At 38.8% G+C, this 22,878-nt stretch overlaps 1 pseudogene; it reads left to right on the top strand.

The window, feature by feature from the left end:
* Positions 1–960: 960 nt before the first annotated feature.
* LOC140523991 (large ribosomal subunit protein eL42-like) lies at positions 961–1,280 on the top strand (annotated as a pseudogene).
* Positions 1,281–22,878: the final 21,598 nt, after the last annotated feature.

The raw sequence follows: 22,878 nt of genomic DNA, 5'->3' as shown, positions 1-22,878 counted from the left end.
TCTTGTGAAAATGGAGATACAGTCTTCATTCCCATACCCCCATTATCTACGTAACCAGAAGTACTGTATGAGGACTGGGTGGATTGGTTTGACATACCAACAATCCTTTTCAGTGACTCAGCTGGATGTGCAGAAAATTGGTGACTCTGAAGTAAATTAATCTCATATCAGCTTTGAAGCAGATTCTGAGCTATTTGGTGGTTGATGGACCTTGAAACATCCTTATCTGCAAAGACTTCCTGTTTTATAGGCCCTTATCTTATTGCTTGTGCTTAAGCATTGAAATGTTAAGCCTATTTGTCAATTAAAGTCCCACATATCTGGCACCTGGAATTCCTTACTCCTCCTCCCAGATCTCCCCTTCCTTGGAAACAGGGCCTATTTTCCTCCTGCCTTTCTCCCCAAATTTCCTACCTCCTTTTGCTTGAAATGTATAAATGTCTTAGTCTTTCCAACAGAGTCATGAATATATCAGAATGCATTAATCCAGATTGCAAGTTTATTCTCATGAAAATAAATGCATTTATAATCTGTGTAAACTGTGATCAGACTCTGGTTCATACCAGATTTTCCGTTTTGGGCTTCGGGTTTCTTCCATGTAACAATTCACAGCAGTTATTCTTTAACAATTTCTTCTACCCTCCCTCCTCTCCTTTAGCAACTGAGAAAGTAAGAAAAAAAAAACAAAACAACAACAACAAAAAAAAAAAACCTCTTGTCACAAATACATATAGTCAAGAAAAAAAAAAATACCGCCCTTCCTCCCCGCCAGCCTCGTGCCGGCGAGCGCTGAGCTCCGTTTGGCTCGAGGCAGCTTCTTCTCTCAGAACTCTCGTCGATGTCCTCCGTCTCCTCCCTCGTCCTCGGTGTGTCAGAAAAGCCGAAGAGAAGCCCAGCCGTGCGTGAAGCAGACTTGGAAAGCCCCGGCCCTGCGCCGCCACCTCCGCAGCCTCCGCCATTATGGTGAACGTGCCCAAGAGCCGCCGCACCTACTGCAAGAAGTGCGGCAAGCACCAGCCGCACAAAGGTGACGCAGTACAAGAAGGGTAAGGACTCTGAAAGCTCAGAGCAAGTGGCGCTACGAACTCAAGCAGAGTGGCTAGGGCAGCCAGACCAACCCCATCTTCAGCAAGAAGGCCGAGACCACCAAGAAGATCGTGCTGAGGCTCGAGTGCATGGAGCCCACCTGCAGGTCCAAGAGGATGCTGGCCATCAAGCGCTGCAAGCACTTCGAGCTGGGAGGAGACAAGAAGAGGAAGAGAGAAGTGATCCAGTTCTGAGCTGCCGCCAGTGAGCCCTCGGCCCCTGGGAGTGAAACGATTAAAATGTAGAAGCTGTAGTAAAAAAAGAAAAAAAAAATACCTCAAAAAACCAATTTCCATATTGTCCCTGTGCAGAAAAAAATCAATTTGCATTCTGCATTCACTTCTATCAGTATGTGGGGAGCATGTTTTATCATGAGTCTTCTGGACTGGTGGTTGATCATTTTATTGATCAGAGTTACTATGACTTTATAAGTTGTCTTTATTATTTTATTGCTATTGTATAATTGTTCTCCTGATTTTGCTCACTTCATATTGACATTTGAGTCTTTCTGGGTTTCTCTGAAATAATTCCCTCCACACCATCTTACAAAAAAAATAGTATCCTTTAACATTTACACAAAATAACTTGTTCATCTTTACTCCAATTAATTCCACTAGTTGGCAATTTTTTTGATGCTAGAGAAAGGATTGCCAGAAATATTTTCGTGTATGTAGAGTCTTTTCTTTGACCTTTTCAGGATACAGATCTACTAGCATTATTAATAGTTCAATCATGTGTAGAATTAAATTGCTTTTGGACATAGCTCTGATGTTGTTTTGAGAGATTCAGAGACCCCTCAAGGACCTGCATACAGGACAGGGTAGTCTGGAAAAAAGTCCAAATTTTCTCCCCATCTCTCCCCTCTGCCCACTCGAAGACAGCCTGCATTCTGATTACTCCTTACACCAATCTGCCCTCCCTTCTATCAAATCCCTCCCTTCTCTTATCCCCTTCCCTTCTATTTTCTTGTAGAACAAGATAGATTTCGATACTCCACTGCCAGTATATCTTATTTCCCAGTTTCTTGTAAAAACAATGTTTTAACATTTGCTTTTAAAACTTTGAATTCTCGAACCCACAGTCCATAGAACATCTGTAAAAAAGAACTCCCCGCAAATTCTGGAGCAGCAGAGGCCACAGAATAGTGGAGGGGAGGAGATTTCTGCTCCAGAGAGCACTGCAAACCTCTCACAAAAGGTCCGTCACGCTGCGGGCACAAAGCCGAGCCCAGCCCTGTGTTGGCCGCACAGGGCTGCTGAGAGGAGCAGATTTGAGCAGGCTTCAGGGACGAGATCTCCAGCAGCCGCGTGGGTCCCTCCACCCACAGGTGACAAGGGTAAGTGAGAGGGTCTCTGTGGTGGGTGGAGAGGGGAGTGGGGTGCCCCCGTAACTCAGGCCCCCATGGGAGGCAGCAGCGGAGGCGGGAGAAGACTGGGGCTCCCAAAGCAGGCAGGAGCCCGGATCCATTGTTGAAGGTCTCTGCATAAACTCCCTCAGGGAACTGAGCCTGTGAGGTGGCCCTGCCCCCACCTGAGCACCTGAACTTGATCTCACACTGAATAGCAGCCCCGCCCCAACCCAAAGCCCTGAGGCTGGGAAGCAGCATTTGAATCTCAGACCCCAAGCACTGGCTGGGAGGATCCGGAGGCGAAATGAGTGTGAAGAGAATACTCAGAAGTCAAGTCACTGGCTGGGAAAATGCCCAGAAAAGGGAAAAGAAATAAGACTATAGAAGGTTACTTTCTTGGTGAACGGGTATTTCCTCCCTTCCTTTCTGATGAGGAAAAACAATGCTTACTATCAGGGAAAGACACAGACGTCAAGGCTTCTGTATCCCAGCCCACTCAATGGGCTCAGGCCATGGAGGAGCTCAAAAAGAATTTTGAAAATCAAGTTAGAGAGGTGGAGGAAAAGCTGGGAAGAGAAATGAGAGACATGCAAGCAAAGCATGAACAGCAGGTCAGCACCCTGCTAAAGGAGACCCAAAAAAAATGCTGAAGAAATTAAGACCTTGAAAAATAGGCTAATTCAATTGGTGAAAGAGGTTCAAAAAGCCAATGAGAAGAAGAATGCTTTCAAAAGCAGAATTAGCCAAATGGAAAAGGAGGTTCGAAAGCTCACTGAACAAAATAGTTCTTTCAAAATTAGAATGGCACAGATGGAGGCTAATGACTTTATGAGAAACAAAGAAATCACAAAACAAAACCAAAAGAATGAAAATATGGAAGAGAATGTGAAATATCTCATTGGAAAAACAATTGACCTGGAAAATAGATCCAGCAAAGACAATTTAAAAATTATGGGACTACCTGAAAGTCTTGATCAAAAAAAGAGCCTAGACATCATCTTTCATGAAATTATCAAGGAAAACTGCCCTGAGATTCTAGAACCAGAGGGCAAAATAAATATTCAAGGAATCCACCAATCACCTCCTGAAAGGGAGCCAAAAAGAGACACTCCTAGCAACATTGTGGCCAAATTCCAGAGTTCCCTGGTCAAGGAGAAAATATTTCAAGCAGCTAGAAAGAAACAATTCAAGTATTGTGGAAATACAATCAGGATAACACAAGACCTAGCAGCTTCTACATTAAGGGATAGAAGGGCACAGAATAGGATATTCCAGAAGTCAAAGGAACTAGGATTAAAACCAAGAATCACCTACCCAGAAAAACTGAGTGTAATACTTCAGGGGAAAAACTGGTCTTTCAATGAAATAGAGGACTTTCAAGCATTCTTGATGAAAAGACCAGAGATGAAAAGAAAATTTGACTTTGAAACACAAGAATGAAGAGAAGCATGAAAAGGTGAACAGCAAAGAGAAGTCATAAGGGACTTACTAAAGTTGAACTGTTTACATTCCTACATGGAAGGACAATATTTGTAACTCTTGAAACTTTTCAGTATCTGGGTACTAGGTGGGATTACACACACACACATGCACACGCACACACACACACATAGAGACAGAGTGCACAGAGTGAATTGAAGAGGATGGGATCATATCTTAAAAAAATGAAATCAAGCAGTGAGAGAGAAATATATTGGGAGGAGAAAGGGAGAAATGAAATGGGGCAAATTATCTCTCATAAAAGAGACAAGCAAAAAACTTATTAGTGGAGGGATAAAGAGGGGAGGTGAGAGAAAAACATGAAATTTACTCTCCTCACATTCCACTAAAGGAAGGAATAAAATGAACACTCATTTTGGTATGAAAACCTATCTTACAATGCAGGAAAGTGAGGGATAAGGGGATAAGCAGGGTGGGGGGGATGATGGAAGGGAGGGCATGGGGAGGAGGGAGCAATTTGAGGTCGACACTCATAGGGAGGGTCAGGATCAAAAGAGAGAATAGAAGCAATGGGGGACAGAATAGGATGGAGGGAAATATAGTTAGTCTTATACAACACGACTATTATGGAAGTCATTTGTAAAACTAAACAGATTTGGCCTATATTGAATTGCTTGCCTTCCAAAGGGAAGGGGTGGGGAGGGAGGGAGGTAAAGAAGTTGGAACTCAAAGTTTTAGGAACAACTGTCGAGTAGTGTTCTTGCCACTAGGAGATAAAAAATACAGGTAAAGGGGTATAGAATGTTATCTGGCCCTACAGGACAAAAGAGAAGATGGAGACAAGGGCAGAGAGGGATGATAGAAGAGAGAGCAGATTGGTGATAAGGGCAATTAGAATGCTCGGTGTTTTCTTGGGGGGGGAACAAAAGTGGAGAAAATTTGTAACCCAAAATTTTGTGAAAATGAATATAAAAAGTTAAATAAATAAATAAAATAAAACTTTGAATTCTAACTTCTCTCTCTCCCTGTATATCCCCTTTGAGAAGGCAAATTATTTGATATTGGTTATACATATGTAGTAATGCAAATCACTTCCGTAACAGTCAAATTGTGAAAGCCTTACTATATTTGTCTCCATCCTATCCTGCCCTACCATTTATTCTATTCTCTCTTTTGACCCTGTCCTATCTCAAAATGTTTACTTCTAATTAGACTTTTGTACCATTTACCTTCCCTTTTACCATCCCTCCCACACCTGCTTATCCACTTCTCTCTTACTTTCCAGTAGGGTAAAATAGATTTTCATACCAAATTGCGTGTAGATGTTATTCCCTCCTTAAGTCAAATCTAATGAGAATACGGTTCATTCTTTCCCTCTGATCTCCCCCCTCACCTTCTCTGTTGAAAAAAAATTTTCTTGCCTCTTTTATGGGAGAAATAATTTACTCCATTCTGCTTCTCCCTTTCTCCTCCCAATATATTCCTCTCTCTAGTCCTTAACTTTATTTTTAAAGATTTCAGTCCTTCATATCAACTTACCCTGTGTCATCTGTCAATATATGTCTATATACATATATATACACATATACGTAGACACACATGTCTCTCTATATACATATATACATGCATTTACACATGTATATACATATATAATACATTATTCATATATTATATATAATTGTTATATGTTATATGATATTAACATTATATATAATATACATATAATTACGTATAATCTATATGAATACTATATATTACCTACATATGTATGTATAGTATATTGTATTATATTGATATATAATATTATATATTAGTACCCTAATACTGGGATGTCTCAATAGTTAAAAATATGATCTTTACATGTAGAAATTTAAACACTTCAACTTTAGTAAGTCACTTAGGATTTCTCTTTCCTTTTTACCTTTCCATGTTTCTCTTGATCCTTGCGTTTGAAAGTCAAATTCTTTATTAAGTTTTGATTTTTTCATTAAGAATGCTTGGAAGTCTTCTATTTCATTGAATGACCATTTTTTCCTTAAAATGTTATGCTCAGTTTTGCTGGGTAAGTGATTCTTGGTTTTAGTCCTACCTCTTTTGACCTCTGGAATAATATATTCCAAGCCCTCCAATCCCTTGATGTAGAAGCTGCTAGATCTTGTGTTATACTGATATTGTTTCCATAATACCCAAGTCATTTCTTCCTGGACGCTTGCAATATTTTTCACTTTGACCTGGGACCTCTGGACATTGGCTGCAATATTCCTAGGAGATTTCCTTTTGGGATGTCTTTCAGGAGGAAATTAGTGAATTCTTTCAATATCTATTTTACCCTCTCTTCTAGAATGTCAGCAAAATTTTCCTTGATAATTTCTTGGAAGATGATGCTTGGCTTTCAGGGACTCCAATAACTTTTAAACTATTTCTCCTGGATCTTTTTTCCAAGTCAGTTGTTTTTCCAACGAGATACTACACATCTCTTCTGTTTTTAAATTCTTTTGATCTTGTTTTATAATTTCTTGAGTTTTCAAACATAAAGTAATTAGTTTCCATCAGCTCCATTCTAATTTTTAAGGAATTATTTTTCTTTCAGGAGTCAAAATGGCAGAGTAAACTGTAAATACTCTCACTCTCCCTTGATGATCTTGAAAAACTCAGAGAATACTGCCCCAGGAAAAATCCTGGAATAGTGGGATCAGTTGAAGGGGTAAACACTTTCTCAGCTCAGGAGTCTAGGGAGATCATCAATGAGAATTCTTCTTCTGTGGCTGAAGTGGACCAGTAGAGGACTGGAGCTGTCCCAGACAGCCCCACTTCAGTGAACTAGGATAAGATCCTGAGTTCCAGGGGTGAGAAGCCTGTACACGCCAACATAATGAACTCAGGTATGTCTTAGTATAGGCAGGGGAATTGGGCAGACATCAGCCCAGAAGGTGGTTCACCATCTACTGAGCATGCTTATTATCTTACTCAGAGGAGGAGACCTCCTGTAGTGAGACCAACGCAGAGAGCTTCAGCAGAACCTCAGGGAAACTCAGAAAGACTTCACCTGGCCTCTGCCTTGACACACACCAGTCAGCTCAGCACCCCGTAAGCAGCAGCCTTCTAGATTCAAGCTGAAATAAACAGAGGCCACAACACACAAAGCCTCAAGTTCTCAGCACAAGAGCTGTGAGACAGAGCCCCCTAGTGACCCAGAACCAGAGATCTGCTTTAAAAGTCAGGAAAAGGCAATCATCACGATCAAGAAATAAAGCAGAAAAGTAAAGACCATAGTAAGATTTAGTATGGTAAGATTTTACTATGGGGAAAAAGATCAAAATACGAATTCAGAAGAGGAGAGGATTGAGACTGTACTCACATCTGAAACCTCAAAAGGAAATATGAACAGATCTCAAGCTCAAACAGCATGCTTTTTTATGTTTATTTATTTTTAGTCTTCAAAATTCCTATCCACAAAATTTTGAGTTGCAAATTTTCTTCCCATCTCTTCCCTCCCCCTACCCCCAAACTCCATGCATTCTGATTATCGCTTCCCTCATTCTCTTCTCCCTTCTATCACACCCTTCCCTTATCTCCATCGTCTCTATTTTCTTGTAGAGCAAGATGGATTTCTATACTCTATTGCACATATTTATTATTTCCCAGTTGCATGCAAAGCCATTCTCAACATTCATTTATAAAACTTTGATTTCCAACTTCTCTCCTTTCGTCCCTCCCCACCCATCCCCACTAAGAAGTCAAGCAATTCAATATAGGCTACATATGTGTAGTTTTCCAAAAGACTTTAATAATAGTCATGTTGTGTAAGACTAACTATATTTCCTCCATCCTATCCTGCCCTTCATTTATTCTGATGTCTCTTTTGACCTTTTCCCTCTACAAAAGCGTTTACTTCTAAATACTCCCTCCTTCCATTTCCCTTCCCTTCTATAATCCAACACCTGACTTATCCCTTTCTCCTCTAATTTCCTGTAGTGTAAGATCGATTTTCATACCAAATTGAGTGTGCATGCTATTGCCTCCTTAAGCTAAATATGATGAGGGTAAGCTTCACATTTTCCCTCTCACCTCCCCTTTTCTCCCTCCATTGAAAAATCTTTTTCTTGCCTTTTTCATGAGAGATAACCTGTCCCATTCAATTTCTCCCTTTATCCTCCCAATGTATTCCTCTCTCACCCCTTAATTTTATTTTTTAGATATCATCCCTTAACTCACCCTGTGCTTTCATCTATACATATATGTGTGTGTGTGAATGTGTGTGTATAAAATCCCTTCAACTACTCATATATTGAGAAAACTTTCAAGAGTTACAAATATTATCTCTTCATGTAGGAATGCAAACAATTCAACTTTAGTAAGGCCCTTATGATTTCTATTTGCTGTTTAGCTTTTCATGCTTCTCTTGACTCGTGTTTGAAAGTCAGATTTTCTATTCAGCTCTGGTCTTTTTGTCAAGGATGCTTGAAAGTCCTCTATTTCATTGAATGGCCATGTTTTCCCCCTGAACTATTATACTGAGTTTTACTGGGAAGGTGGTTGTTCATTTCAATTCTTGTTCCTTTGACTTCTTGAGTATCCTTTTCCAAGCCCTTCGATCACTTAATGTAGAAGCTGCTAGATCCTGTGTTATCCTGATTGTCTTTCCCTTGTACTCCAATTGTTTCTTTCTAGCTGCTTGCAAAATTTTCTTCTTGACCTGGGAACTCTGGAATTTGGCTACAGTATTCCTAGGAGTTTTTCTTTTTGGATCTCTTTCAGGAGATGATTGGTGGATTCTTTCAATATTTACTTTACCCTCTGGTTCTAGAATATCAAGGCAGTTTTCCTTGATAACTTCATGAAGATGATGTCTAGGCTTTTTTTTTTTTTTTTGATCATGGCTTTCAGGTAGTCTCATAATTTTTAAATTCTCTCTCCTGGATCTATTTTCCAGATCAGTTGTTTTTCCAATGAGATATTTCACATTCTCTTCCATTTTTTCATTCTTTTGGTTTTGTTTTGTGATTTCTTGGTTTCTCATAAAGTCATTAGCCTCCATCTGTACCATTCTAATTTTTAAAAAACTATTTTCTTCAGTGAGCTTTTGAACCTCCTTTTCCATTTGGATAATTCTGCTTTTGAAAGCATTCTTCTTCTCATTGGCTTTTTGAACCTCTTTCACCAATTGAATTAGCCTATTTTTCAAGGTCTTAATTTCTTCAGCATTTTTTTGGGTCTCCTTTAGCAGGGTGCTGACCTGCTGTTCATGCTTTGCTTGCATGTCTCTCATTTCTCTTCCCAGTTTTCCTTCCATCTCTCTAACTTGATTTTCAAAATCATTTTTCAGCTCTTCCATGGCCTGAGCCATTGAATATTTATTTTGGATGTTTCAGATATCTTTCCCTGATGGTGAGCATTTTTCTTCCTCATCCAAAAGGATGGGAGGAGATATCTGTTCACCAAGAAAGTAACCTTGTATGATCTTGGTTTTTTTTCCCCCTTTTTTGGGGCATTTTCCCAACCAGTTACTTGACTTTTGGGTCCTTTGTCAAGAGTAGGGTATACTCTGGGTATCTGTGAGATCTCAGTTTCTCCAAGGTGACATGATCAAGCGTGTACTGGTCTGGAAGCAGAGAGGGATTTTTATGTCCAGAATCTTAGCAGTTACCTCTCCACAGCCACCTAGCCTCCAGTTCTGCCAAGTCAGCACCAGCGGGTGATTTTCAGATAAGCTGGATGGGTAAGGCCACCATTCATTGTGAGACAAAGACCAGCTTCCCCAGGTCCTCCACCCAAGGCTGAGGTAAGACTCAGCTGTTCTATGCCCTCACGTTTTTTTGTGCTCCAACAACAAGCAGTCTGTACGGGCTACTGTGCACCCTCTGTGGCTGCTGTCTGCTGCTGGAACTATGGGAAGACCCTTCTCCCTTCCTGGTCAGCTGATAAAACCCCATCACTGACCTTTGGAGCCTGTGTGTTGAGGGATCTGAGGATCCGCTGCTGCAACTGGAGATTCCGCCTCTGAGGTGTCATCCTCCCAGAGTCTTGTTGCACCTTGCAGCCAAGGCTGGTCTGGGCTCCTCACTCTGCTCTGCGTCTGCCACAACTGTCGTTTCCGTGGGCCTTTCAGGTCACCATAGGCTGGAAATCTCCTCCACTGTGTTGTTCTCCACTTCTGCTCCTCCAGAATTTGTTGAGAGTCCCTCTCTACCAGTATTTTGTGGGCTATGTGGGGAGACCCTACGTAAGTGTGTCTTTCTAGTCCACCATCTTGACTCTGACTCTAGAGTTTGTTTAGAATCATTTTTTACAGATATTTTGTGAGCTATATGAAGAGAGTTAGTGCAGGTCCATCTTTGTATTCCACCATTTTGGCTCTATCCTTAATCAAACTAAATCTAAAGAGTGAAAAAAATAGAAGAAAATGTGAAATATCTCATCAGAAAAACATCTACCTTGGAAAATAGATCTGGGAGACATATTTAAAAATTATTGGTCTACCAGAAATTCATGATGAAAAAACGAGTCTTCCAAGACATCACGAAGGAAAACTATCCTGAGTTCCCAGATGCAGAGGGCAAAATAGACATCAAAGAATCCACTGATCCCCTTATGAAAGAGAGTTCAAGTTGTAAATACCAAGGAATATTGTTGACAATTTCCTGAACTGTCATGTTAAGGAGAAAATACAATAAGCAGACAGAAAGAAACAATTCAGTTGTAGAGCAATTACAGTCAGGATCACACAAGACCTTACAGCTTCTACATTAAAAGATGGTAATATCATATCCTGTAAGACAAAGGCGCTTGTACTACAACCAAGGATCAATTACCCCCCAAAATTGATCATAATATTTCAGGCAAGGTGATGGACAATCAATAAAAAACCGATCTCCAGAGCTTCCTAATGAAAAATCCAGAGCTAAATAGAAAAGTTGACATTCAAATACAAGACTCAAAAGAGGCGTAAAAAGGTCAACCGAGGGAAAAAAAAAACAACTATTTGCATTCCTGTGTGGGAGGATGATGCTTGTTAATTGAGAGAATTGTATATTTATTATAACATTTAAAAGGGGTATATATAGATATGGAGAGTGGCTACAAATTGACTGATGTGTTGATAAAAATGTGATTAAAGTGTTCAAAGGGATTGTAAAGGGAGAAAAGAGAAGGAGGAAGTAGAAGAAGATAAATTGCATCACAGGAAGAGGCAAAAAATAGTATTATAGAAGAGGGAACAAAGGGACGGACTTGAACATTGTTCCAAATTTGCTCTCATCTGATTTGGTTCAAGGAGGGAACAGCATACGCAGTTATGTATAGAAATCTTACTTGCCATATAGATAGTAGGAGGCGAAAGGGAAAGAAAAAGAAGGTGGAGCTAAAAGGGAGGGAAAATGTAGTAAGAGCAAAGGAGAATAAAAGGAAGGGGGCTGATAGAAAGGAGGGAAGACTAAAGGAGGCTGTGGTAAAAAAATGTGAAAGTCAAATAATAGGCTGGTAAAATGAAGAAACAAGGGAAAAAGAAAGTTACCAATGGTGACAAGGAAGATCAAAACACATTCAGAAGGAGAGAACAGAGTCATAGCTCCCATATCCAAAACCTCCAAGAAAAATATCAATTGGTCTCAGGCCATGGAAGAGCTCAAAAAACATTTTGAAAATCAAATATGAAAAGTGGAAGCAAAATTGTGCAGAGAAATTAGAGCAATGCAAGAAAATCATGAAAAGTGAGTCAATGTCTTGATAATGGAGACACAATAAAAGTACGAAAGAAAATAACATCTTAAAAAAACAGATTAGACCAAATAGTAAAAGAGGTCCAAAAAATCCATGAGGAGACGAATGCCTTGAAAAACAGAATTTACCAAATAGAAAAGGAGATCCAAAACCTCACTGAAGAAAATTACTTCGTAAAAAAAATAGAATGGAGCAAATGAAAGCAATGACTTTAACAGAACTTAAGAAATAATAAAAGAAAACCAAAAGAATGAAAACATAAAAGACAATGTGAACTATCTCATTGGAGAAACAACTGTTTTGGAAAATAGATCCAGAAGATATAACATAATAATTCTTCCTGAAAAACATGATAAAATAAAAAGCCTAGGTGTCATCTTTCAAGAAATTATTAAGGAAAACTTTTCTGTTATTCTAGAACCAGAGGATAAAATAGAAATTGAAAGGATTCACTGAACACGTCTTGAAGTAGATCCCAAAAGAAAAACTCTCAAGGGTATTATAGCCAAATTTCAGAGGTGTTAGGTCAAGGAGAAAATATTGCAAGCAGCCAGAGTAAAATAATGCAAATATCTTGGAGCCCAATCAGGTTAACACAGGACTTAGCAGTTTCTATGTTAAAGAATCAGAGGATTTAGAAAATTATATTCCAAAAGGCAAAAGATCTGGAATTACAACCAAGAATCACCTACCCAACAAAACTGGGTATAATCCAGGAGGGGAAAATGCATATTAAATAAGAGAGAGGACTTTCAGGAATTCTTGAGGAAAAGATCAGGTGTAAGTAAAAAATGTGACTTTCAGATACTAGACTTAAGAGAAGCATAAAAAGGTAAACAGGAAAGAGAAATCATGAGGTTAAACTGTTTAAACCCTGTGGGAAGATGATACTGGTAACTCATAAGTCCCTTCTCATGATTAGGGTAGTTAGAAAGAGTAATATAGACTGAGGGCCGAGGTGGTAGTCAAATACGTTGGGATGATATATTAAAAAAAGAAAATGAAGAGGGGAGAGAGAGGATTACACTGGAAGAAAGAGAAAGAAGTAGGGTGGGGTAAACTACCTCACATAAAAGAGGTAAGGAATTATTTCCTTTAGTGAGCTTTTTAACCTTTTGAATTTGTCCCATTCTGCTTTCTGAAGTATTCTTCTCCTTATTGACTTCGTGGATCTCTTTTGCAATTTGGATTAATCTATTTTTAAAGGTGTAATTTTATTCAGTATTTTTGGGTACCCTTTAGCAAGTGGTTGACTTGTTTTTCATGATTTTCTTGCATCCCTGTTATTTCTCTTCCCAAGTTTTCACCTACTTTTCTTTTGTTGTTTTTTTTTAAAGCCAAATAAAACAAAGTTTATTAAAGATTCTCCAAATTGGGTTAGTTCTTAAGGAGCCTAAGCATTTGTAATGCTTGTATTCACAAACAGACCAGATAGAATCTCAGCTAGACAGAGTCTGAGCTGGATTGAATATGAGCTCATCTACTTCTCTTACTTTTCAAAATCCCTTTTAATCTCTTCCATGGTCTGAGACCAATTCATATTTTTTCTTGGATTCCTTGGATGTAGCAGTTTTGACTTTGTTATCTTCTTCTGGTTGTATCTTCCTTGTCACCAAAGTAAGATTCTATCACTGATATTTTTTTCCTGGTTTTGCTCATTTTCCCAGCCATTACTTGACTTTTGAGTTCTTTGTCAAGACAGTTTTCTGCTTCCAGTTGCGGGGCGTACTGTCAGCTGCTCAATCTCTCCACAGTTGGTGGACCTAGAGCTTTAGAAACAGTCACTGTCACTGTCTTCTCCATCACTCTTGGCCTGGGGCCAGACCACTCTACTCTGTTATACAGGTTCAACAGGTTTTTTCCAATAACTTTCCAATGTGTCCTCGATATTTTGCAGTTGAGAAGTCTGGGGACTATCACACATTCCAGTGATTCAGTCCCACTGAGGCTTGCTCAGGTCCTGTTTGTGCTGGAGCAGCACACACTGGACTGCAATCTGCTCTCAGTTTGGCGTGATAGATGCTTCCTGTCTTGATAGACTCTTCTTGTCAACCTTCCAGGCTGTCTTGCACTGCCGATTTGCTTTACTACATCTTTCTATGTGTTTTTCAGCTCCAGAATTTCTTTAGAAACTTTAGAGTTTCTTTAGAGAAAACTCTAGATTTCTTTAAAGTCATTTTTATAGGTATTTCACTGAGTTTGAGGAGTGAGCTCTAGGAAGTCCCTGTTTTTACTCTGTCGTCTCAGTTCTCCCCTTGATTGAAGGCATTCTTTAAGTCAAGTAAGTCAAGCTGGCAAAGCTTTTGTTTTGTTTTGTTTTGTTTTTGTTTTGTTTTGTGCTTTTCAGGCGGCAGCAGTTCTTAAGGAACCTGCAGCCTTAGAGGAGTACAGTTAAAGGCTATATAAGAAAAAGCATAATGAAATATATGCCGGGTTCGATCATTAGCTGATTCAGGGTGGGATTAGGAAGTGGTTAAGGAGTGGTCAGTTCTTAAAGGAACGTGTACTTCTGGCCTCTATTGTATAGGCATTTTACCAGGAAAAGGGGACAGTTTATTGTGAGGTGTGGATTTTAGGTCTGCTATGTCATTAAGCTAACTAGTGGTCAGGGTTTTCTGAGGATTGCCCAGTCTGTCACTAATCAATATCTTGTTTGACATGATACATATAGGGACTGTACATATGTCTTAAATCTATGATGCACATAATGAGGAGTCCAGGATGCATATGATGAAGTAGGGAGTTGGTATTTATAGTCCAGTACCTAACACCTTTGTGAGCCAGCACAAAGGCTGTTCAAACTAATAATTCCTACAGATGTGATTTGTTACTATATCAAGGAGAGAGGTTAAATGTTTGGCTGGGATACAATCATGACTAATTGCTACATAGAATGTCCTTAGACTAGGAAGAAACTGTCAGAGATAGTGTATTGATGCTATGGAAAAATATGGTCTTGGAATTGAGGTTGTAACACAGGTAACCAAGCATTCCATCAATTTCAAATTGCTTTCTCAGAGGCTTTTCATTTCACAGTACCATCAACAGTGCATTAATGTAACTATTTTCATATAACCCCTTCAGCTTCTTCTGTTTTTCTGAACTCTGTCAATCTGGTTTAAAGTAGATTTTCAGACTGGTTTTAATTTGATTTTCCTTTAATTATTAGTGATTTAAAGAATTCTTTCATGTGACAACTGATTGAATTTTTTATGATAACTGCCTGTTCATAACTTTTGACTATCAATTGGGGAAGGTCATCCACATTTTAATATATTGTGGCATGCATATTAAACAAATACTTAAAACAATACCACTTACAGAAACTATTTTTCAACTTCCTGGCTTTCTCTCCATCTAGCTTTCTGTTAAGGAACAGGGAAAGTAAAGGATCAATGGGACAGAAAACATGTAGAAAGTTTTCAGATCCCCAGAAAGTATAAGAGGAGATCCTCAAGGGAGTCTTAGTAACAACCACATTCTGATAAATTAAATGGTTGTTGAAAATCATTGAAACTCTCTATTCGTGGCTTCCTGGAGTTTGTGCTGGTCATGAGGGAGTAATGGCGCAACTCCTAATGGAAGAGTGCAGCATATAGGCTCTGTCAGGGAAGCTCTTTTGACTCCAGTATTCACTTTTCTTTATTTTTTTAGCTTATCTTCTGCCTTTATTGCCTGTATTCTTAATCCCCAAGTCATTATCAAAGGCATTTTGGGGAGTTTGCCTCAAGTTCAAGTGGAAAACCTCTTTGGAACTTACAGAAAACTATGAAGTATACTGTCTGTCCCCTTGATCCAGTTCATTCTTTCTGAGAGATCACCCAAAAGCGGTTTATGTTAATGGAGAGGAATCAAAGCAATTGGATGGTTTGGTAAACAGAACAATAAAGTAAGAAAAGAAAGATTTAAGAAAAAGTCACAGTCATTAGTTTCTGGGACTTGAGCATTCATATTTTATCTGAATATAATAAATCCATGTGTTTTCATGTTGGAATAGGGAACTGCTTTAATTAAAGCTAGTGATCAGAGATAATGGTATTTGTAATTGTGTAGTGTTTGTGAGAAGCTAAAGGTCCCTTCAAAATGTACTGCTTGGAATTGACACACTCTTGTTTTCTTGGTATTAAATTCTCTAATATCAGACAAAAAACGTAGGATCACAGATTCATAATAGGATAACAATATTAAAGAGCATCTCATCCACCCTATCATTTCATGAAAGGAGAAACTGAACACCAGAAGGTACATTGCCTAATAAACTCTGATGAGCATAGGCGAAAGATCACTAAGTTTCTGAAGCTTATTTATTACTCTGTTGACATTTTAACATGAGTTTGCATGTTTCTTACATATTTCAGCATGTCCTTTATCTTAATGACTTGTCAGTGTTGTAGGTTTGGGCACTGAAGGCACCTTAGAGGCCATCTAGTTCAGCCCTATCATTTTATAGAAGAGACATCTGAAAACCAAAGGGGTTAAGTGACTTTTCTATGGTCATACAGGCACTAAAAAGTATTGCAAATCTATCATACTTTCCCCCGGACCATACTGTCTTTCTACCTACATGAAACTGTTATTCAGGGTCTAGGCAGCCTTCTCTGCTTAATTAGGAAGCATATTATGGGCCAAGATGACAGAGTGATCAGTAACTGCTACCTCCCTTCCCTTGTTGACATTGACCAGCCCAGAGATTATTTCCCCCAAAATAACCCTGGAAGAGTGGGAGGAGCAGAAAGGGTAAACAGACTCTCTCAGCACAGGAGGCTAGAAAGAAAAGTCAACCAGTGAAAGATTAGAGCTGTCCTAGACAGTTCCACCTCAAAAAACCGGGTGGAGGTCCTGAAGTTCAGGGGGCTAAGCCAGAAACTGCCAACACCAGGACCCCAGGCATGCCTCAGCACCCCAGTGTAATCGGGAAGACACTATCACAGAAAGTTAAGCTTGTCTATGCTCTAGCTCAGCAGAGGACCCTCCTGCATCCAGACCACCGCCTCCCACTCTTAACGAGCTACCTCCAGGGTAACTGCAGTGAAACTCCAAATAACCTAACTGGCCACTGTTTTCAAACACCAGCCAGCTCAGCACAAGGTAGGCTGTGGGATTTAATTTCTAGCTGAAAAACCAGAGCCCACAACACAAAAACCCTCAAGTTTTAGGCACAAGGACAGTGGGTCAGAGCTCCCTGTGCCACAGATGCAGATATCTACCTTAAAAGCCAGGGAAAGGGTTATTAACATGAGTAAAAAGCAAAGCAGAAAACATCATAGAATCTTTCTGTGGGTACAAGGACCAAAACCAAAAAGGTCAGCATTGACATCTGAAACTTCAGAAGGGAATATGAACTGGTTGGAAGAACAAAGAACCACCTTGGAAGAGCTCTGAAAGGATTTTAAAATCCAAATTAGAGAAATGGAAGAAAAACTGGCCAATGGTTTTAAAATTATGAAAAAAGAATTCATTGAAGAGAACAGCTCCTTGAAAAGGAAATACAAAACCTAACTGGTGAAAATAACTCTTTAAAAGGAACAATTGGACAGATGGAAAAGGAGATTAAAAAGATAACTGAAGAAAACTATTTGATAAAAATAGAGTCTGGGAAGTACAAGCTAATGAATCTATGAAACACGAAGAATCAGTCAAACAGATGCTAAAGAATGAAAAGATAGAAGAAAATATAAAATATATAATTGGAAAAACAACTGACCTGAAAAATAGATCCAGGAGACAAAATCTAAGGACTATTGAGAAATAGTTCTCAATAAGGACTATTTAAGAAATCCACGATGAAAAAAAGAGCCTGGAAAATATCATTCAAGAAATCATCAAGGAAAATTGTCCAGAACTTTTAGATCCAGAGGGCAAAATAGTCATCCAAAGAACCCACTGTTCACCTCCTGAAAGGGACCCCAAACTAAAAACACCAAGGAATATCTTTGCAAAATTCCAGAACTATAAGTGAAGGAAAAAATACTGCAGGTAGCCAGAATGAAACAATTCAAATATCGAGGAACTACATTCAGAATCACACAGGACCTTGTAGCTTTTACATTAAAAGATCGAAGGAATTGGAATACCATATTCCATAAGGCAAAGGAGCTTAGCTACAACCAAGGATTAATTGCCCAGCAAAGTTGAGCATAATATTTCAGGCAAGAAGATGGACATTGAATGAATGTCCTTACTGATGAAAAGGTCAGAACTCAACAGAAAATTTGTTGTTCAAATGCAGGTCTTAAGAGAGGCATGAACAGGTAAACAGGGGGTAAAAAAGAGTTGTTACACAATAAGGGCAAATTATTTGCAACCCTAAAAGGGAAGATGATACTTGTTAATCTTGAGAACTGTAGACTTATAGATAGATAGATAGATAGATAGATAGATAGATAGATAGATAGATAGATAGGTAGATAGATAGGTAGGTAGGTAGGTAGATGGACGGATAGAGGGATAGAGGGAGGGGATATAAATTAAACGATACAATGATAACAACTGTGATTTAACGATGCAAAGGAATTGTAATGGGAGAAGTGAAAAAATGGGAGACAGAAAAAACATAAATTCCATTGCAGGAAGAGGCACAAAAATACCTTACAGTAGAGGGAAAGAGGGAAGGGAAATGAGTGTTGTTTGAGAGGTACTCTCATGTGATTGGATTCAAAACTCAGTTCAGTATAGAAATACAACTAGCTCTATGGGCAATAAGAGGGGAAGGGGAAAGAAAAGGGAGGGGAGGCTAAAAGGGAGGGGAGAAGTAGTAAGGGAAAAGGGGATTAAAAGGGAGGGGAACTGAAAGAAGGGAAGGCAGACTGAGGGAGGAGGTAGTCAAAAGTCTCCTCTTGGCGAGGGGAAGGGAGAACCAAAAACAACGGGAAAGAGGATGGAGGGAAAGACACAGACAGTAATCATAACTATGAATGTGAATGGGATGAACTCCCCCATAAAAGGGAGATGGATAACAGAATGGACTAAAAACCAGAATCCAACAATATGTTGTTTACAGGAAACACATTTGAAAAGGGGAGATACACCTACAGGAAAGATAAAAGGTTGGAGCAGATTTTATTGTGTTTCAGCTGATGCAAAAAAAGAAAAAAAGCAGGGATAGCAATCCTAATCTCAGACAGAGCAAAAGCAGAAATAAATGTAATCTAAAGAGACAAGGAAGGAAACTATGTCCTACTAAAAGGTATCATAGACAACAAAGCAATTTCATTACTTAACATATGTGCTCCAAGTGGTATAACATCTAGATTCTTAGAGGAGAAGTTAAGGGAGTTACAGGAAGAAATAGACAGTAAAAGTATACTAGTGGGGCATCTCAACTTCCCCCTCTCTGAACTTGATAAATCTGAACTCAAAATAAACAAGAAAGAAGTTAAGGAGGTAAACAGATAAGGTAGATATGATGGATCTCTGGAGAAAACTGAATGGGGATAGAAAGGAATACACGTTTTTCTCAGTGGCATATGGCACATAAATAAAAACTGACCATGTAGGCCATAAAAACCTCACAATCCAGTGCAGAAAGGCACAAATAGTCAATGCATCCTTCTCAGATCATAATTCAGTGAAACTTGTGTGTAATCAAAGACCATGGAAACATAAACCAAAAACTAATTGAAAACTAAACAATCTAATCTCAAAGAATGAGTGAATTAAACAACAAACTACAGAAACAATCAACAACTTCATTCAAGAGAATGACAATAATGAGACAACCTACCAAATTTTATGGGATGCTGCAAAAGCAGTTCTTAGCGGAAGTTTTATATCTTTGAGGGCCTACATGAATAAAGTAGAGAAAGAGGAGATCAACAAATTGGGAATGGAGCTGAGAAAAGCTCGAAAAAGAACAAGTAAATACCAAATAAGAAATAATGAAAACCAAAGGAGAGATTAATAAAATTTAAATTAAGAAAATTATTGAACTAATAAATAAAATTAGGAATTGCTTTTATGAAAAAGCCAATAAAACTGATAAACCTTTGATCAATTTGATTTAAAAAAAGAAGAAAACAAAACTACTAATACCAAAAATGTAAAGGGTGAACTCACCTCCAATAAGGAGGAAATTAAAACAACGATAAGAAATTACTTTGCCCAACTGTATGCCCATAAATTCGACAATCTAAATGAAATGGATGATTATTTTAAAAGATACAAATTTCCCAGACTAAAGAGGAAGCTGAATACTTAAATGATCCCATCTCAGAAAAATAAATGGACAAGTCATCAATGAAGACCTGAGAGAAAAAATATCCAGAGCCAGATGGATTCACAAGTGAATTCTATCAAACACATAAAGAAGAGTTAATTGCAATACTATGTAGACTATGTGGGAAAACTGGGGAAGAAGAAATCCTCCCAAATTCTTTTTATGATGCAAATATTGTTTTATACCTAAACCAGGAAGAGCCAAAACAGAGAAAGAAAATTATAGACCAATTTCTCTAATGAATATAGATGCAAAAATTTTAAATAAGATTTTAGAGAAAGAATACAGCAACTAATCAAGAAAAAAATACATTATGATCGGGTAGGATTTATACCAGGAATGCAGGGATGGTTCAATATTAGGAAAACTATTAACATCATTGATTATATCAAAAACAAAACTAATAGAAACCACATGATTATCTCAATAGAGACAGAAAAAGGTTTTGACAAAATACAACACCCATTCCTGTTAAAAACACTGGAGAATACAAGAATAAATGGAACTTTCCAGAAAATAATTAGCAGTATCTACCCAAAACCTTCAGCAAGCATTATATGCCACAGGGATAAGCTAAGTGTATTTCCAATAAGATCAGCAGTGAAACAAGGATGTCCATTATCATCACCATTATTAAATATGATACTAGAAATGTTTGCTGTAGCAATAAGAGAAGAAAAAGAAATTGAAGGAACTAGAATAGGCAAAGAAGAAAATAAGTTGTCACTCTTAGAATCCCAGAGAATCAAGTAAAAAGCTACATGAAATAGTTAACAACTTTAGCAAAGTTCCAGGTTACAAAATAAACCAACACAAATCTTCTGCATTTCGATATATTACTAACAAAATCCAACAGTAAGAAATAGAAGCAGAAATCCCATTGAAAGCTATGGTAGACACTGTAAAATATTCGGGAGTCTACCTGCCAAAAGAAACCCAGGGGCTACATGAACACAATTACAAAACACCTTTCACACAAATAAAATCAGATCTAAGCAAGTGGAAAAACAACAGTTGCTCGTGGGTGTGCCGAACCAATATAATAAAAATAAAAATTGTACCTAAATTAATTGACTTATTGATTGCCTTTCCAATCAAACTATCAGATAATTATTTTGTAGAGCTAGATGAAATTATATCAAAATTCATCTGAAAGAACAAAAGGTTCAGAATATCCAGAAACTAATGAAAAGAAACGCTAGGGAATATGGCCTAGCTCTACCAGACCTCCAGTTGTATTATAAAGTAGCAATTATCAAAACCACTTGGTACTGGTTAAGAAACAGGAGGATAGACCAGTAGAATAGATTAGGTACCCAAGACACAATAGTCAAAGGATATAGCAATCTACTGTTTGATAAACCAAGGACTCCAGCTTCTGGCCAAGAATTCACTGTTTGACAAAAATTGCTGGGAAAACTGGATAACACTGTGTCAGAAACTAGGCATAGACCAATGCCTGACACCACAGACAAGAATAATTTCCAAATGGTTTCATGATCTAGGTAAAAAAACCAGATACTATGAACACATTATGTGTTGGTCCTTCTTTGCCAAAGAAGAACATGCCATCAGAGAGTTTATGACATGACTTGCACTTGATTTTGTTTTGTGTGGGGGAGGGTTGTGCAGGTCACCAAGCTCACTTTTCCTCCAGAGCCATCTTAATACAGTGACCAGATATTCATCAGGACCACTGGAGATGACCGAGAATGAGGCAATTGGGGTCAAGTGACTTGCCCAAGGTCACACAGCTAGTGCGTGTCAAGTGTCTGAGGTGAGATTTGAACTCATGTCCTCCTGACTCCTACACTGGTGCTCTATGCACTGCACCACCTAGCTGCCTCTATGAACACATTAGTGGAGCAAGAAATAGTATATCAGCCTTATGGAGAAGGGAAGATTTTTTGACTAAACAAGAGAAAGAAAACATTATGAAGTGCAAAGTGGATAATTTTGACTACATTAAATTGAAAAGTTTTTGCACAAACAAGCCTAATGCAACCAAGATCAGGAGGGAAGCAGAAAACTGAGAAAGAATTTTTGCAGCTAGTGGATGTGATAAAGGCCTCATTTCTAAAATATATAGAGAACTGATTCAAATGTACAAGAATACAAGTCATTTCCCAATTGATAAGTGGTCAAAGGATATGAACAGTTTTCAGAGGAAGAAATCAAAACTATCTACAATCATATGAAAAAAATTCTCTAAATCACTATTGATTAGAGAGATGCAAATCAAAACAACTCTGAGATACTGTTGGGATTGGAAGCTCAATTCCATGTGGACGGTCTCGGGCAGGTAAAAGTGGGACTTCTAAATCTTAGAGTCTTACGAGGCCCTCCATGAACAGCGGGGATTCGAGAAGGTCAGACTGAACTAGCTCGGCTAGCTCGGGTATTTCCGCCTCTCCCCCGGAGATACGTGATGGGTGGAGTCTCCCTGCCCTCGAGGTCGTCCCGGATTGGAGCACACCTAGTTACCTAACAGCACGGTATTGAGATGCAAACTGTGTGGCTGAAGATTAAGTAGGATTGAGGAAGCCTAAAAGCTCTCTTAGCACGTGTGGAGCCAAAGAGGATAGTAGGGCTCCGCTTCGTTTCTTTCCTCTCTCCCCTCCCCCTCTATCCCCGCTTGTACTTCTACTTCCAATCCCTTAAGCTTAGCCTCCTTAGGAAATCTCCCCCTCTTCCTCCTAAGGAAGACCCCCCTGCACTTGTAACCGAAACCCTGTACTAAAGCTCAACCCCTGTTCGACTCTGGAACGTCCTTTCTCTCATACGTTTATCCGGTTTGGCCAACCGAAGACCTGGGACAGGTAAGAAAGACTCCAGTAGCCCAATACAGGCCTCTAGGCTTGGCAAGATACCACATAACACCTGTCAAATTGACTAACATGACGAAACAGGATGATGATAAATGCTGGAGAAGATGTGGGAGAGTTGGAACACTACTTCATTGTTGGTGAAGCTGTGAGCTGATCCAGCCATTATGGAGAGCAATTTGGAACTATGCCCAAAGGGCTACAGAAATGTACATACTCTTTGACCCAGTAATACTCCTTCTAGG

Source organism: Notamacropus eugenii, chromosome 1 (assembly GCF_028372415.1).
Source record: "Notamacropus eugenii isolate mMacEug1 chromosome 1, mMacEug1.pri_v2, whole genome shotgun sequence".
Classification (NCBI taxonomy): Eukaryota; Metazoa; Chordata; class Mammalia; order Diprotodontia; family Macropodidae; genus Notamacropus; species Notamacropus eugenii.
This window is presented reverse-complemented; position numbering and strand designations above follow the sequence as displayed.